Source organism: Macaca mulatta, chromosome 20 (assembly GCF_049350105.2).
Source record: "Macaca mulatta isolate MMU2019108-1 chromosome 20, T2T-MMU8v2.0, whole genome shotgun sequence".
NCBI lineage: Eukaryota > Metazoa > Chordata > Mammalia > Primates > Cercopithecidae > Macaca > Macaca mulatta.
Window position 1 is genome coordinate 8,354,267 of NC_133425.1, and position 16,790 is coordinate 8,371,056.

The 16,790-nt window shown below is 40.5% G+C and overlaps 1 protein-coding gene and 1 long non-coding RNA gene across 32 annotated transcripts in view; one reads left to right on the top strand and one right to left on the bottom strand.

Moving 5' to 3' along the window:
- The window catches only part of RBFOX1 (RNA binding fox-1 homolog 1), a 2,485,711-nt gene that overhangs the window by 1,851,756 nt on the left and 617,165 nt on the right, over nucleotides 1-16,790 (top strand). The window lies entirely within an intron of this gene.
- On the bottom strand, nucleotides 12,944-14,140 carry LOC144337909 (uncharacterized). Its single transcript, XR_013411550.1, has 2 exons — nucleotides 14,077-14,140; nucleotides 12,944-13,442 (listed from the first exon to the last, which is right to left on the bottom strand). It is a non-coding gene; the product is annotated as an uncharacterized LOC144337909 (long non-coding RNA).

Here is a 16,790-nt window from a genome sequence, read left to right on the forward strand (position 1 = left end):
CAGGCAGTGGAGTTTGGGATAATGTAGTAGAAATGGCTGGAGTTTCTCCTAAAGGAGAAGAATCTGCACTTGCTCCTGTGGCCAGAGAGATCACAATTGGAAATGAGCAGCCATGTGGTTAAAAGTGGAAGAAGTGATTGAATTCCTCCCACCCTGTCTACTTCATAGTGATGGTCGGTGGTAACCACCCCAATTTGCAGAATCTGGGAGAACCACTCTGGAGATCACACCTTGGTATCCAAATTCCCTGTTATCTATCTTGGTAAACTCCAGCCTTCTGGTTGGATATTTTAGGTACTGCAACATTAAAGACTTATGGTTCAGGATGAATCTACCTTCTCAGGAGCTTCGGTTGTACAGAATATACTGTCAAGTGATGTCCTATAAACACATATTAAATGAAGGTTCCAGGCTGGGCGTGGTGGTTTGTGCCTGTAATCCCAGCACTTTGGGAAGCTGAGGCGGGTGGATCATTTGAGGCCAGGAGTTTGAGACCAGCCTGGGAAACATGGGAAAACCCTGCCTCTACCAAAAATACCAAAAATTTAGCTGGATGTGGTGGCATGCACCTGTAGTCCCAGCTACTTGAGAGGTGGAGATGGGAGGATTGCTTGAGCCTGGGAGGTGGTCGTTGATCCAACCTCCACCTAGGTGACAGAGTGAGACCCTGTCTTGATAAATAAATAAATAAATAAAAATTTAAAAAAGAAGATTTCAGGACTGATTCAGTTGAGTTTATCAAGTCATTTTTCACATTCAGTTCAGTGTTTAGTAACACAACTCTTTAATGAAGACTTGCAGACTTTCTTTCATAAAGTTTAAAGTTGGATGCTGATTGCTGTACGTAATTAATATATCACAATGGCATTCAATTTCTGTAGCAGATCAGAAGCCACTGAAACAGATAGGCCACCAGTAGCTTAATCAGTGTTGGTTTCAGGCTATTGCTTTGCAATTGATTAATTATTGTGTTGAGTTGATAACTGATAACTGGATTAATTATTTTAAAATAATTTATCTTGAAGCCTGACACCAGGAGTTGTAAATGTTTCCACTGTGAAAGCAGCTCTGGACCTACCAGCCTGCTTGTAAATATGGGGAAAAAATGGTTTTGAATTGAATATTTGGATATATTTACTTTGTTATTAAAATGATTTTAGATGGAAGTTTTTGGGAGTGGCAGTAAATAGAAAATGTCACTCTGCTCATTTCAAGGAACAAGGTTTGAGGAATTGATTGAATCATCCGTTTGGTTATGAGCAGAATTTCAAACATAGAAATAATTTGCTGACACCCCCTGAGGGGACAGTCCACGGAACGTTCCATTCCGTCTGTTTAACCTCTGGACTCTAGAGTACAGGGATTGTAACACCTCCCACGCTTGATTAATGGGAAACAGCTGTCTCCTGCTCGTGTCACAGTGATAAAATGTTTCTCCATCTTAGGGCGAATCTCATTCCTTTGCAGAGGGACCACATGTTCAAGCAGGTGGGAGAATGAATGGGTGCAAACTGAGCAGAGGCAGGAAGAGCATAAGCAGGAGACTCATTTAGGCTCACAGAAGCTGAAGATTAAATATTAAAAAAAAAAAAACAAGAAATGACACATACCAATCCTTTGGTGTATCAGAGGCCATGAAGTCTAGACTGTGTACACCCCTCATTGTAGATCACATATGTTTCTTTGAGCTTACAAGCCTTCTCAGAGCTTGTAAGAGAACTCAGTCTACGAACTCAGATGCACAAGAAACAACTTATTACATTATTCATTTTTAATCAGTCTAATTTTAAATCCAGATTCTTGTCCCTATCAGGCAAAACGTTCACTTTCAGCTATTTCACTCTTTTGCCTTTTCCTGGAGATGTGTGAGAGCATGGGAGATGATGGTGCCCAGAAGGCACCAGGCATGGGTCAGTTGTTAGCGGTTGTCATGGTGATATCTGCTTTTAGGTACACATAGCAGATCTTGGCTTGGTGGCTCACTTGGTTCTCTACCATCCTGAGGTATGGTGACTTTGTGGGGAAGCTGGGAACCCTGTCACTTAGCATCCTGCCTACCTAGAGGCACCATGCAGCTCTTTTCTTCCTGGGACCCAGAGCTGTTTGCCCCACTCACATTCTTGATACCTGTGACCTCTTAAAGGCCCTAACACTCTCCTGATCATCTTTCAGGTCGCTTACCCTTATCCCACCCATGGGCTTCTCTGATCAAACATCTGCAAAGCATGGGTAAATAAATGTGTGGGGCAGGCCTGGTATAATACAATCAAGGTATGGAAGGACTGTGGTAGACAGGAGCACATGATTCAGGTCCAGAGACATTCAGATGCAATTAAATAAAACAGAACACTGTACTGGTAAAATGGACTATATATGTATATATATGTGTGTGTATATATATGTGTGTGTGTGTATATATGTATGAACTAATATATATGTATGAAATACATATACACACACATGTATGTAGGGGAGTAGTGGAGGAGGGAAGAAAGAAAATTGTGGACAGGAAAAAGCATATTAATATTTGAATAAATAATCTCACTATGCACACCTTGAAGAGGAAAAAAGAAAATGTGAATTTGCATCGACCTAGTAACGTCTTACTTAGAGAGACCCATTTTTTCCTTTGATTTCAGCAGGCCAGTTGTAAGAAATAGAGCTCCATGCAGCAATGCCCCAAGAAAAAGGGGAATGTCAAGGTGCTGCTTCATAACTGACTTCAGTGACCATGTGAGAGGGCTAAAGAATTTCAGAGGTGGTGATACATTTCTTCAAATTGAACTTCAAAGACCAGAGGCTGATTGGTCTCCTGTGCTCACTTGCCCTAAGTGAAATGAGGTTTCTCCCTAATGTAGGATAGGTGACCTGTAGCTCTCGTTGCAGAAAACAAGCATTGAGTGAATGTAAAATGTATGCACAAGCATGATGTGTTCATACTCCCCCTTTCTCTCATGTCTATAGCTGGCAATCTTTGCCTGCCTGCCTGCCTGCCTGCCTGCCTGCCTGCCTGCCTGCCTGCCTGTCTGTCTGTCTGTCTGTCTATCTATCTATCTATCTATCTATCTATCTATCTATCTATCTATCTATCCATCCATCCATCCATCCATCCATCCATCCATCCATGCAGCCATCCAGCTGTCCATCCATTTGTCTATCCATGCATCTATTCATCTATCTATGTATCTGTCTATCTATCTATCTTTCTGTCCACCCATCCATCCATCTCACTAATGTGTCAGTATCTTACTCAGAATGGAAGATAAAGTATTATATTGTAAAAGTTCTATATGAACGTCATATCTAAAGTTGTGTGTGTGTGTCTCTGTACTTGTGTGTACTTACATCTCAAATCCGATAAAGAGGCTACAAACATAAATGCCTACAAGGGCCAGACCTATAAAGGAAAATTGGTTATTCTACTTGCCAAATAACGTCTGATGCCATGGATTGGTGTGGACTAGAGAACTGGAACATATTTGTCACCTAAAGAGAACAGTTGCCACTCAGCGCCGACCCATGGATATCACTATGAAAATGTAGACCATACCTTGCTGGATCATCCAATACTTACAAAAAAAATGTGCAAATTATTTGAAATCTCTTGATTTTTAAATATCGGCAAATAAGTTATGTTTCAAAAAAGTATCGATATATTGGCCAAATGAAATGCACAATCAGGGTATTTGCTGGCCATGGGTTTAAACGTCTGCATTTACCGATTCACCATCACTGCATCCTGAGTGCCTCCACAGAGATGGATACAGAGCATGTGTTCAATAGAATATTTGTGGAATCAATGAATGAATATATGCATGCAAATTTTTAAAGAGTAGGGTGCTTATTTTTCCCTAAGTTATCCTATCCAAAAGGGCACATTTTGTCCCTGTGCAAATTGAGAATTAGTGGAGATCATGTCCGGAGGTGATCTCTGTCACCAGAAACCATAAGAAAGATGAATTTTCTATTTTGTCTTCGCTGTAATGATAAAGTGTGTGCAGAACTTCTCCCAAGTAAGAGAACGCAATCAATCCTAGTTTGTTCAGACGGTCCTGGGTTTTAGCATTGAAAATCCTGCATCCCAGGAAACCCTTCTGCCCCATCAAAGCAGGATGGTTGGTGATTTCATTCTTGATCCTGTTTGCTGTAATTCATGGGCTTTAAAATGTAGTAAGCAGATTGGTCAGTGTACATGCCTGATGGAGAACTTTCCAGTTGGGGGCTGTGTCGTTATTTTCTTACCTCTCTGAGATAGCCAGCTCTGAGGCTGTCTCCCTCACTGCTTGTTTTATGGCGTGGCTTGGTGGTAATTCTCTCCAACATGCTTGGCCAGTGTGCATCTTGATGGGACTACCTATAGTCTATTTTAACAGGTTACTTGCCACCTGTCTCATGCTGCAAATGATTCCACAATTCACCTAATGCTTTTTAATTATTTAGGTTGACATTTTGCCATGTGCAGCTTTAGGTAAACATTTAAATCAACAAGGGGCTCGGTTAAGCAATTTTATCTGTGTGCCATGTAAAATATAACTAATGGTCAAAACTCAGACCTGAGCAAGAGATAATGTTTCCCCCTCTCCCCTTCTGTACATTGTCTGTTTTAATATTAATTTCTTCTTTATCCATATATCAATAATTGAACACTGCACCAATTAATATGCCGGGCAAATTGCATTCCCCATCCTCTCATTCATGATGTATTTCAGTAATGGAGATAATTTTCAAGATAAAGCATACAATTTAAAATGGATTAAAAAGAAAAACTAATAAAGGAGAAGTGATTTATAGAAAAAAGATTTGGATACTTTCAGGAAATCTTAGCTTTGCATCCAAGCCGATGGATTTTGTAAGGAGAGCCTATTGAAACGATCAAGTTTTATGCACGCTGCAAAATTTCCTAGGTCTGCGATTGCAAAGAGTGAGAGAGAGAGAAGAATGTATACACACATACATACATACACACACACTTTAAAATTTGGTCTTCTAATGAGGGCGTGTGTATCATCTTCATCCTTAGATTAGGAAGCTACAGATTTATGCTAGCAAGTCTTCTTGAAGCTTTCCATTTGCTGGGCTTAGTTGGTGGGGCTTGGTTTTTTGCTTTTGATTTGCTGAATTGGCACACAGGCTTCTGACGGCCCATCCCCCGGCCCTCCTTCCCTTTTCCCGGTCCACACCCTGGCTGAGAGCCCTGCACAGAGATGGGCAGGCGGCAGCTGCAGCGACGGGGCAGGACCGCAGCCTCTGAGCCCGCAATGACACCGTGGCGTCGGTAGATGGCTGTAGACAAGTGTGCTGAGCTGTGTGGTGTGAAGAGTAATGAGTCTGGGGAGGCCTTGACCTGACTGGATGCTGCTTTTATCTGAAGTACATTTAAAGAGATAAAGGGGAAGCCGGGTTGCTGCACATGTTCTTTTCTCTGCGGCTGGAGCTTTACTTTGAGTTTAAAAAAATTCTCAGCTGCTGGCATCCCAGAGTCACCGGCTCTGTGCAGATGGGTTTGCCTCAAGAGGATTGGCCGCCTTCCTGTAAATTCCACCGGTGGGAACTTCCGTGAATCTCCCACCCGCCATCAGGAAATGGTGTAGTGCCTGTCTATTTATGATCACACCATCGCTAGTATTATGAATATTACCAGTATCATCAGGTTTTGTTTTCGCCACTGTGGCTGGCCGCCTAAAGTGTCTGGATTTGCTCATTAAACAGCCAAGCCAAGAATTTGTTACCTAAGCAAGCTTGACAGAAAAGAGAAGAAGAGCAAGAGTTAGGAAGGGAAAAGAGAGAGAGAGAAGGAGGGAGAGAGGGAGGGAGGGAGGGGGAGAGAGAGGGAGAGAGAGAGGGAGAGAGAGAGAGAGAGGCAGCCAGAAGCAAGTCACATCACATACAGTGCCACTGAAGGAATGTTACCCTCATAAACTCATAAACAAGCACACCAAACCTTGTGTAAGGAAAGAAGAGGGTCTCTGAGGACTTGACAGGAAAAGGCAAGATTTTCTACCCACTGGTTTCAGTTTTTCTTCCAGATACTCTTGGTGAAGTAAGGAGACTTCTGTTTGCTGACAGAGCCCTTGATTTCTCTTTCAAGATGATGATGTATTTGTGGGTAGGTAGTGTCTCTTTCTCTCTCTCTGTTTCTCTTTCTCTCGCTCTCTCTTTCTCTCTGATTAATAAATTGACTTGGGGGATAAAGATTGCAGCCCAGAGTAATCGCATTTTGTGTAAGGTGATTATGCTTGTGGCAGAATAATCTTGCACTGCTATAGTACATGTGCTTGCATTTCCAGTGGGAGTTTAGGCAAGACCTGGTTCATTAGCATTAAGCTGCAATTTTATTTTCAGTTGCAAAAAGGAAAGACAAAAAAAAATGTGCGTGTGTGTGTATGGGGGTTGGGGGAGATGCATGGTTTTCTGTTTTTTTTTTTATTGAAAACATTGTTGGTGGTGAATTCAGAAAAAAGGTCTAGGGAAGTCGGGTGAGACATGAAGCAAATCCTACATCACTTGTAGCTGTGCGGGATTTCATTTAATTACCAAGAATGAACTGTTCTGAGTAGTGGTGGCTTTGTTTATTTGTTTTGTTTCTGTTTCTGTCTCACAAGTGGCTACTTATTTGTCATTTTGGGGTTGAGTGCTGTAGAGGAGTAGCGTCTTTCATTTGCTTTAACGAGATGTATGTCTGTATGTGTGTATGTGAGAGTGTTTTTTTTTTACAAGATTGGTCTTGAAAAAGGTAGATTTACAAAGTAGATTTACATGCACTTATTCTGGCTTACTGATAAATACTGTGTAGTTTGGGTTTGTTTTTTTCTGGAGATTGTATTAAAATAAAAGCAATGAAGTGGTAACCTGTAGTTATGAATTACAATATTTAACTGTTGAAGCAAGAAAAAAATAGTAATCTAGCATGAATGGCTTAGAGAAAATTACTTATTATGTTTTGGGAGACAAATATATATCCTAGTGTGGTTTCACCAATAAAGAACGTGTGTGAATTACTCATGCCAGTAACCAAAGTCCTTGCTCTGTGATTTCAGGTTTAGAGCAGGTGTTCCCTCCTTTACTAAGGGAGGGAAGCGTTTTCGAGAGTTCACCTCTACCTCTCTCTTTCATCAACATCATCATCACTGTTGTTTTTCGTTGTTCGGCAGACTTAGAAAATCCTCTTTTTATCCCCTTCCCTCCAGTCCCTGTTCTGGTTCAACTCAGATCTATGAACTCTCTTTGCTGTAAAGGAAGAAGGCCTTTTTGTTTAATTCTTTGTTAATCACATTAGTTCTTTGACCTCTGCTGGTCTCTGGGTCTGCCCTGCCCCTCAGTGAGCCCTTGTCATTTACACCCCTGCCCCCTTTCTTTGGGACATTTTCCTTTGTAGTGACTTTAGCTCCATTTCCATCCGGTTTATTTTTGCACAATTTAATACAACGAATTCTGGCAGTTCGAGACAGACGTTCTCTATTATTATTTTGTCTTCATTTCAGGGCAAGTTTTCTCTTCAAGCTTGCGTATCACGGAAGAGGTATTTGGAAATATAAAATCACTGTTTAAAACTGCGTAAACTTAACAGAGTTCTACTTAACATCAATGAATTCTCATATCATTTATTTTTGACAGTGGAGATTGAGGTAATTGAAATTTTGAATGTTTACAAATGCTGATATTTAAGGACTAAAAAAAGTAGTCATGTGGGATTATTGCCTCAATAATTAAGGAAATAACTATACTAGTATTTCATGGAAAGGAGCCTTTTTGGCTTTTATTTTGTGAGCAGATTCTGGTTAATTATAAACAAATTTCAGTAATTCCTTTAGGCTGTGGTGAGCTGGTTACTAGTCACACTCTTTCTCTGAGTTAAGTAGTGTCTGTGATATTATTTATGAAGTTTGTTAGCTCTTACATATGTACATATTTGCAACTCAAAGCAGAGGAAAAATGTTGCATGTCCCAGACCCCCTTCCACATCTGAAAAACTTGCTGCTCTGTTTCCTAGTAATTAATCTTGACTTAAAAGCAGCATTCCTCAATTTCTATTTTCTTCTCTCAGACCAATGCATTTTAGGGCTACATGGTTTTATTAACTGCATTTATCAAATTGAAAAATGGGTACTACCCTCCTGTCCTGTGCTCAAGTATTCTATTTACATCTTTAATTCAGATTTTTTTTTTTCTGCATTCAAAAAAAAAATGGCAGAGACTTTAAATTGGAACAGCTGGATGCAGGCTGTTTAAGGAGATATGAATTAGCAAGCTAGCATTAACACTGTGAGGTTGGAAGGGTTTTCCATTCTTTCCTCCTTCTTTTTTAATGCAGAGGTTCTGCTCTTGCCTTTTAGTCTGTAAATAAAGATACTTTAAATGTGGTTGATATCTCTGTTTAAGAGCTCATCTTGCTTTAGGAAAATGAGCCTCGGCTACATCGATGTGTGAAAATAGTGTTTGCTACTCTCTCATGGATATAAAAGTGAAAATGAAGAGACAAGGAGAGACAGTAAAATAGAATCCATATTCAGTTTACTCCCCTCATTGTTTCTGAAATTTGTAAAGTAGCCTCTTTATATGCACCTATCTGTGTTAATAGCACATGATTTCAGTGAGTGTGTTTTTACTAAGATGGAAAACTTTTTGCTGGGGGGAGGTGTGGGGTAGACGGTATAGTCTCCCTTCTTCTCCAGACTGACCCAGTCATTTTAGTCTGTAAAGGATGGTCCTGTGGATTTGAAAGGTAAAGAAATGCTTTGGAATCATATCAATTAAAAATAGCGTAGCCCCATTAAGTCAGTCCGATTAAATAGTTACAGATGCTTAATATCTCCATCATTTGGTGTCATCTCACATTTGTACGGTTTTTTTCCTTAAATTTCTTTAAGAAGGTTTTCCTATCAAAAATAAATTTTGTAGTTTTCGTTGTATTTTATTTTCCCTGAGTGAGTACAGGTTGCTGTACAGGGGAAAGAAAGTTGAGTTCTCTGCAACCATTGGCTAACTTCCGGGCAGTTTTGATTCACCAAACTTGGGCACAGTAGGAGGGGGAAACAGTCTTCCCTGTGGACTTTTCTGGAAAAGCAGGAAAGCCACTTTTACTGAGGACGTGATCTGAGCTGGGCACCAGGCTACACATACCATAGAATGAAATAAAACCCCCTTGACCAGCACAACCTCCCCCTCTCCTGTGGTTATTTCCGCCAGGATTAGAGGTTCTTTGGAATACAATTGAGCTGTTTCTCCTAGGGCTGGACAGTAGGCAGTGGGTACCTACTCATGTAATTCAGAAATAGGATACCAATTCGTCTGCCCCTCAAGTCTTGGATGAAATGGTCCCCCCTTAAACTCTGCTACCATAGGTATTAATTTGACTTCATAACCTTTTCGTTTCTCTTTACTTCTTTAGTTGGTTGAAACAAACAACTATTTCCATTTTATTATTTTTACGCACGTTTTCTCATTTACATTCCAAGTACACTTCCTCTGTTTTTACTTGTAATGAAAATACTGCAATTTTTAATTTTAACTTTACTTTTCTTTGGGTACAAATTTGGTGTTCCATTTATTCACTGAAAATAACTTTTCTTCACTTTCTCATTTCACACTTTATCCTCACCTTTTAAGAACTTTTTTTTTTTTTTTTTTTAGAAATATCATTTTATAGAAACATACCTGGGTTTCAAATGGGAGAAGAGCAACAACTCAAGAATGTCTGAGTGATGTTGAAAAGACGGTGAGAGAGTTTTGACAGGAGGCAGCATCTCTGCTTTTACCAATGCAGTTCAGTCACTTTTAAAGAGAAGTAAACGAAAATGCATCAATTTTTCTACAGGATCCTGAGAGTCCTGTACCTCCCAGGGTGTGTTACCTTTGGCAGAAACCCCACCACCCAGACAGCTCCAGTTCTCAGCCTGCTGTAAGCAAACTTGTGAAGCAGCTTCCTGTGGCTTACGCCTGCTTTTTCACCCCATCCTCGGTATTTGGGGGAGCCTCCTCTGAATTCTCCATTTTCTTTCCTGAATGCTAAAGCCTTTTCTGGTCGGCACTCTGCATTCTAAAGCTTGGTTATTAGCTGAGTCTAGAGATGGCCTGATTTGTAGATTCTATGTGGATCAGAGATTATGCAAAAATTGCAGATACAGACTATTGTTGCTTTCTTGTCTTGGATCATCATGCCAATTTAAGCTCTTTCAAGACAGAAAAATCTCCCAGTTTTGTCTTTCTCTTTCCCCCTTTATTTCAAACAATACGTGTGCCCTATGTAGTAAAATTCGTCAGTGAGAAAATAAATAGCACCTCCTCTTCTCATACCTAAGATATATGCTGTATGCTGAAACTCTGGTTAAACTCTTGAAGATATTTAAAGATATCTTAAAGATGTTTTTGTAACATGCACACACGCATACCCTTATTTTCTCAATTTGAATACAGCATTGACTACAAGGTTACAAGGTTTGTTGTAACCATTGATTTATTAATAGGGTTTGATACAACCCTATTAATAAATTTGATACAACCATTGTTGTATACCATTGATTTATTAATAGGGTTTGTTGTTGTTTGTTTCTGCTTTGGTGTGTGTTTGTGGAGAGGCAGAAATACTATCGCATTAAAAGCCTGTATCAATTGTAAAACACATTTCCATTTCAGATACGTTAAAATGTGAAGAAGGGAAAACAAAGCCTCCGAGAGGAAATATTCTCTTTCAAAAAATGAGATCACACTGCTTTAGAAGTTACTGTTTTGTAACCTGCTTTTATCACTTAACATTTTGTGCCATTAAATATTTTTCCACAACAGCCTCTTTAATACTGTATAGACAGTGTTCCAGTAAGTGGCGATTCCAGAACTTGTCTAATCTAATTCCAGTACTTGTCCTTTAATTGTCGGTTGTTTCTGCTTATACAAATCCTTGCTAGTTCCTGGTATGGTGTGAATGCATTCACTAATTGTATATTTATTTGTTCAGTGGGTCGATTACTGACCGAGCCTTTACGGACCTGGTTTCTGTATATGGTACTGGGCCTTGGGGGAATACACAGTTAAGTTAAAAATATGTTAAAAGCTATGAAAAGCTGAAAACAGAGGATTGCTTGTTAATATTAATCACCTGTTGATTGTGATTCACAGGTTTGATAATTATTTTTTCTTCAAGTATTCCCTCCCCTTTACCAAATCGAATGCTGGGACATCCGCCTTTTCACAGTGATTCTTACTTCCACTTTGGTGCACTGGAGGCCTAACAGTCATCTGTTTTTTTCCAAGTTAGTTGACCCATTCGTTGAATGGTTCCTTTTCGTAGGAACTTGTGCTAGAAATTGCCTGTGGCGACCAAAGGAAACATTTTTGTTTTGGAGAGAGAAATTTTCGTTTTTTATTGCAAAGTTCAGAATTTCTATGTTTCCTACGACTGTAGTGCTTTCCAGCAAAATGCCTCAGGAATGCAAAGATGAGTTCTTTTCCCTCAATGAATTCTGATTCAGAAATTCAGCTCTATTGACCTGGCAAGTTCATTCAGCACCCATACTGGTCACTGTATATCTTAGTTAGGGGCTGAGAAAATGGCCCGGCAGACTCTGATTACTGTGATGAAGGCATTCATTATACTTATCCCTTATCTTTCTTGACTGTAATGTATACTGAGCTTGCGTCTCTTGTCTGTGTCACCAGGAGATAGCTCAGAGCCCTGAATGTTCTCTGTTGCCTCGAGTATTCCAGCCACCATGCTTTTCTTCCATACCCAGCCCACCTCTTCTTTGGCGCTCTGACAAAGTCACGTCTGTAATGTTGCTTAAAGATGGTTTTGAACATTTGGAAAGGGCTGGTTTCCCATCATCTTTAAGTCTCACTTATCCAGATACTCTTCAGGTAGAGGAATGACAATGAACCCTCATGAACATCTCAACCTTCTGGTTGATTAGAGAGAAACTGGATGGATCGGAAGTGAATGAATGAATGGGAGCTCATTTGTGACTTACATCTTCCCCCTCTAGCTTAACCATTCGTGGCCTCCCCACTCACTGCAGACTTTGTCTGGCAGAGGGAGTAATACGCTATTTTCCGCTTGAGCACCCAGAAGCCATTGATGTAAATTGATCGGTACTTTTTTGTATTTTCCTGAAATTCTGTTTACATGCACATTCCCTCTTTGTCTGTAAAGTGATTTGTATCATAAAGCCACATCCATTTTTTTCCCAATGTAATAACGACACAAAACTCATTGAATATTTGTGTTTAAAGATTCTTGCAAAACGAAATGGTGCAACTATATCAGGCATATATAATTTTTTTAAAGCAAAACCTGTTGAGTATTAATAAAAACAGTGATGGAGGCTTTATGTTTGTGTTTTAAACATAGTAATTGGTCAACTGCATGTTCTTTAGTGCCAGAGGATTGGAATAAAACGGATTCGATGTAAAATAGCCCTTCTGTTCTTCATTTTACATTTTGAGTGGTGTTTCACTTACCTTTAGAAAATTTCCCAAACCTTCAGACAAATACTTGATCAAACGATGTGGGTTTGAAAGACATAAGCAAATTAGTTTCTGTGCAAACCTTGTGTCCCCATTCAGAGAAGAACAAATTGAAAAATTGATATTCAATACCAACAAGATAATTTCGGGAAGCAATAGAGCATTGTTTTGACAGCGAAGGAACATGAAGCTTTTAGGACAAGTAGAGAGAGCTTTGCACATTGTCGTCCATTTATTATCCGAAGACATTCTAAGTGAAAAAAAAAAATGGGAAGGAAAGGTAGGAAGAGAAAGCTTTGAAGATGATTTAGAGACACGCAATGTTATTTCAAGTGGTGCCGGGGACTGGATAAGAGTAAACCATTGCTTTCTTTGCATTCTTATGTCATCTTCTCCTGAGTTTATTATTTGAAATCAGACTGTCAGGTCCTGTGTATTGGGGAACACCCTTTGTTACCTTGACCTGGGGACTCCTGTATTTCTTCTGCATTCTTTTTTTTTTTTTTTTCAGTACGTTGTTCACCCTACTCCAATGTCTTGTTAGTGGTTGGGTGGTATGACTAAGATGGCTGATGACCTGAAATAAGGGCAGACCGTAAAACTGTGTGTGTGTGTGTGTGTGTGTTGAGAGAGAGAGAGAGATTGAGACAGAGGAAAAGAGAGTTTTTCTGCTTACATTTAAATAACTCGCTTATGGATAACATTTAGATTACGTGTTCTCTTTAATCACATAGAATTTTGCCCCATCTCTTAATACCTGTAGAACAAATTTTGCATCTGTAAACATCTACTGTAAACATCAGTGTAAACATCAAAGGTAAACATTGATTGTGGAATAACCTTTTTACTCTTACAGAGTGATCTGCAATTCTGTTATTTGCAAATCTGTCTATATCTTGTTGATGATATTAGTAATTTGTTTTAACTAGATTGTTCTTTCTTTCTATCTTTTCCTTTTTTTTTTTTTTTTGAGTTGGAGTCTCACTCTGTCGCCCAGGCTGGAGTGCAGTGGTGTGATCTCAGCTCACTGCAACCTCCGCCTCCCAGGTTCAAATGATTATCCTGCCTCAGCCCCCCAGGTAGCTGGGATTACAGGCACTCACCACCATGCCCAGCTAATTTTTGTATTTTTGGTAGAGATGGGGATTCACTATATTGGCCAGGCTGGTCTCAAACTCCTGACCTCAGGTGATCGACCCGTCTCAGCCTCCCAAAGTGCTGGCATTACAGGCCTGAGCTCCTGCGGCCAGCCTAGAATGTTGTTTCTTAATAGAACTCATGACAAAATGAAAACATGGTTAATTTTTATGTGTGATGTGGAGTTGTGTGTCCTTTTCTACTTGGTTGTTTCTTTTCTCTTTCTCTGAGTTACATTGTGAGCCCTCTCACACAAAGAAGTGTCTGAGCCTCCTCCACTTTGGGAGGCCGAGGCAAGCAGATCACAAGGTCAGGAGATCGAGACCATCCTGGCTAACACGGTGAAACCCCATCTCTACTAAAACTACAAAAAAAAATTAGCCGGGCGAGGTGGCGGCGCCTGTAGTCCCAGCTACTCGGGAAGCAGAGGCAGGAGAATGGCGTGAACCAGGAAGCAAAACTTTCAGTGAACTGAGATCGCACCACTGCACTCCAGCTTGGGCAACACAGCGAGACTCTGTCTCAAAAAAAAAAAAAAAAGAAGTGTCTGAGCCTTCTCTACACTTGGATGTCATGAAACACACCACGTAGGAGCCTGGAATGTGTTTACAGATGATGACCATGTTGGCAAGATCTCGGTTGATCAGTCGATTAGTAGCAATTTGTTTTTTAATTCATTTCCTTGTTAAGAAAATATGGAGAGTATCTAATGCATTAGATATTGTATATGCTAAATTCTGAGGACTCAGGAATCATGATATGATCCCAACCTTCGTATAACTTATATGTAGTGAAGGAGACAGATAAAACACAACACAACAACAAAAGTGGTAACAAACAAGCAAAACTAGTCGATAAAAGTGTTATTGCTAAAACTCATGGTTGCAGAGCTAAGTGGAGACCCAAAAGGAATATGTAGGCTGACATATCTGAGAAGTCCAAAGATGACAGGCATTCAGAAGCAGGTGGATGCAGGTCATCTCACCATGTCATCGAAACTCTGACTCAATTTCTCAGATCTATTTTTCTATGTGTCCCCCAACAGGATATCTGAGACAGCCACTAGTAGCTTCTGGCTGACATGCCACTATTAACAGCAGCCCTGGTGGGTGGATCACAGTCATTCAAGAAGTAGTACGCTCCAGGAAAAGTTTTGAGGCCATTTTTCTTGCAACCGGGTTGAGTCTCTTACCTACCCCGAACCAATCCCTGATACTTAATGTCCAATCCTGTATAAAATACTTGCTGTTTGGATCTAGGAGTAGACTTAGCCCCAGTAAAACAGGGGGGCTGAATTGGGCACAGTGGCTCATGCCTTTAATCCCAGCACTTTGGGAAGCTGAGGCAGGTGGATCATCTGAGGTCAGGAGTGCGAGACCAGCCTGGCCAACGTGGTGAAAACCTGTACTCTACTGAAAACACAAAACTTAGTTGGGAGTGACGGCGCGTGCCTGTAATCTTAGCTACTCAGGAGGCTGAAGTAAGAGAATCACTTGAACTCAGGAGGCGGAGGTTGCAGTGGGCCGAGACTGTACCACTGCACTCTAGCTAGGGCAACAGAGCAAGACTCTATCTCAAAAACAAAACAAAACAAAAGAAAACAGCAACAACAACAACAACGAAACAGGGACTAAGAGTAGGGAAGTGGTGGTTTCCCAGGAAATATTAAAGAGCTGTTATGAGAAAGTGAAATGAAGCCCAATTAGGTAAAAGCAACAGATGCCTCTTGTACAAATAAACACATGTGATCATTTGCAGGGAGATCTAGGACAAAAACAAAAAATGTGTTTGGGAAATGGAACAATGAGAGGGGTATTGTGCATGGTGACTTCGAACAAGACTTTTCCAAGAAGGTATCTTCTCAGCTAGGACCTGAGAGTTAGGAAGCTGCTAAGAGGTAGGAGGATGTTAGGGATGTGTGGTGGTAAGAAGGACATTGTGTTCATGGAAATTCCAGGAGGCTAGGCTGGCTCAGCCTCCGATGTGAGGAGTATGGTCAGAGAGAGAGAGAGAGTTCTGAGACAGGCGAGAATCAGAGCCTGGTAAATCAGAGTTGCTTTGCATCAACCCCAATATCAAAGATCCCCATCTCCCATGCAACACCCTAGCATTAAAGCAGGGAGAGAGAGAAGGACTCTGTAGAACGTGGAGAACAGTAAGAGAATGAGTGGAGTTTTCTTTTCTGTTTTACTTGAGAAGTGTTAGAGAATTGTGGAGTCATTTCTTTCTAGGATTTTAAACACCTCTCCATCTGTCTCAAATAATCAAATTCCATCCAATTAGACGCTGCTACCACTCATAACATGCAAGTCTACATATGCACTAAACCCGGGGCCTCTCTGCATCCAGTTTCGATCTATATTTTCAAAGAAACCTGCTCCCAAAACCTCCACGATGATACCTTCACAGATGCTGAGTCAGCAGGAAGCTAGTGCATAGTATCCAGAGATTCTGATGAAAAGGGGGAGAAAGGAAAATCTAAAGGAGGAAAAATACGAAGTGTATGGAAACTCTGAGGTCTCCTGATGAGTTGGAGAGAAGGGGTTGGGGAGTCCTTGAATAAATCATAGCGCCTCACACAATGGCCTGCTTTGTCTAGTAAAAGCACTTTTGGTTGAGGATCAGAAATACAAAACAGTTTAATAATAGTGAGTGTTGTGAGGAATTTCAAGTATCTTCAAGGGCTTTTGACTTAAATGAGCTCAGTGATGGAGTATTCGAGTAAAGCCAGTGTTGTTAGTGTGCTAAATTAAAAGGCTAATCAGACAGGCAAGTGGTACAAGTGAGAAAAGGAACACAATTAGTTAATGGAAGATTGAGAGTAATATGGAAGGGGCAAAAAGTGTTTGTTTGTTTGTTTTTGAGACAGAGTCTAGCTCTGTTGCCCAGGCTAGAGTGCAGTGGCATGATCTTGGCTCATTACAGCCTCCACTTTCCTGGATCAAGCCATTCTCCTGTCTCAGCCACCAGAGTAGCTGGGATTACAGGTGTGCACCACCATGACTGGCTAATTTTTATATTTTTAGTGGAGACAGCATTTCGCCATTTTGGCCAGGCTGGTCTCAAATTCCTGACCTCAAGTGATCCACCTGCCTAGGCTCCCCAAAGTTCTGGGATTACAGGCGTGAGCCACTGTGCCAGGTAGGCAAAAACTCTTATTCTATTCATTCGTTTGCAAAATTAAGCCAAAGATAGTA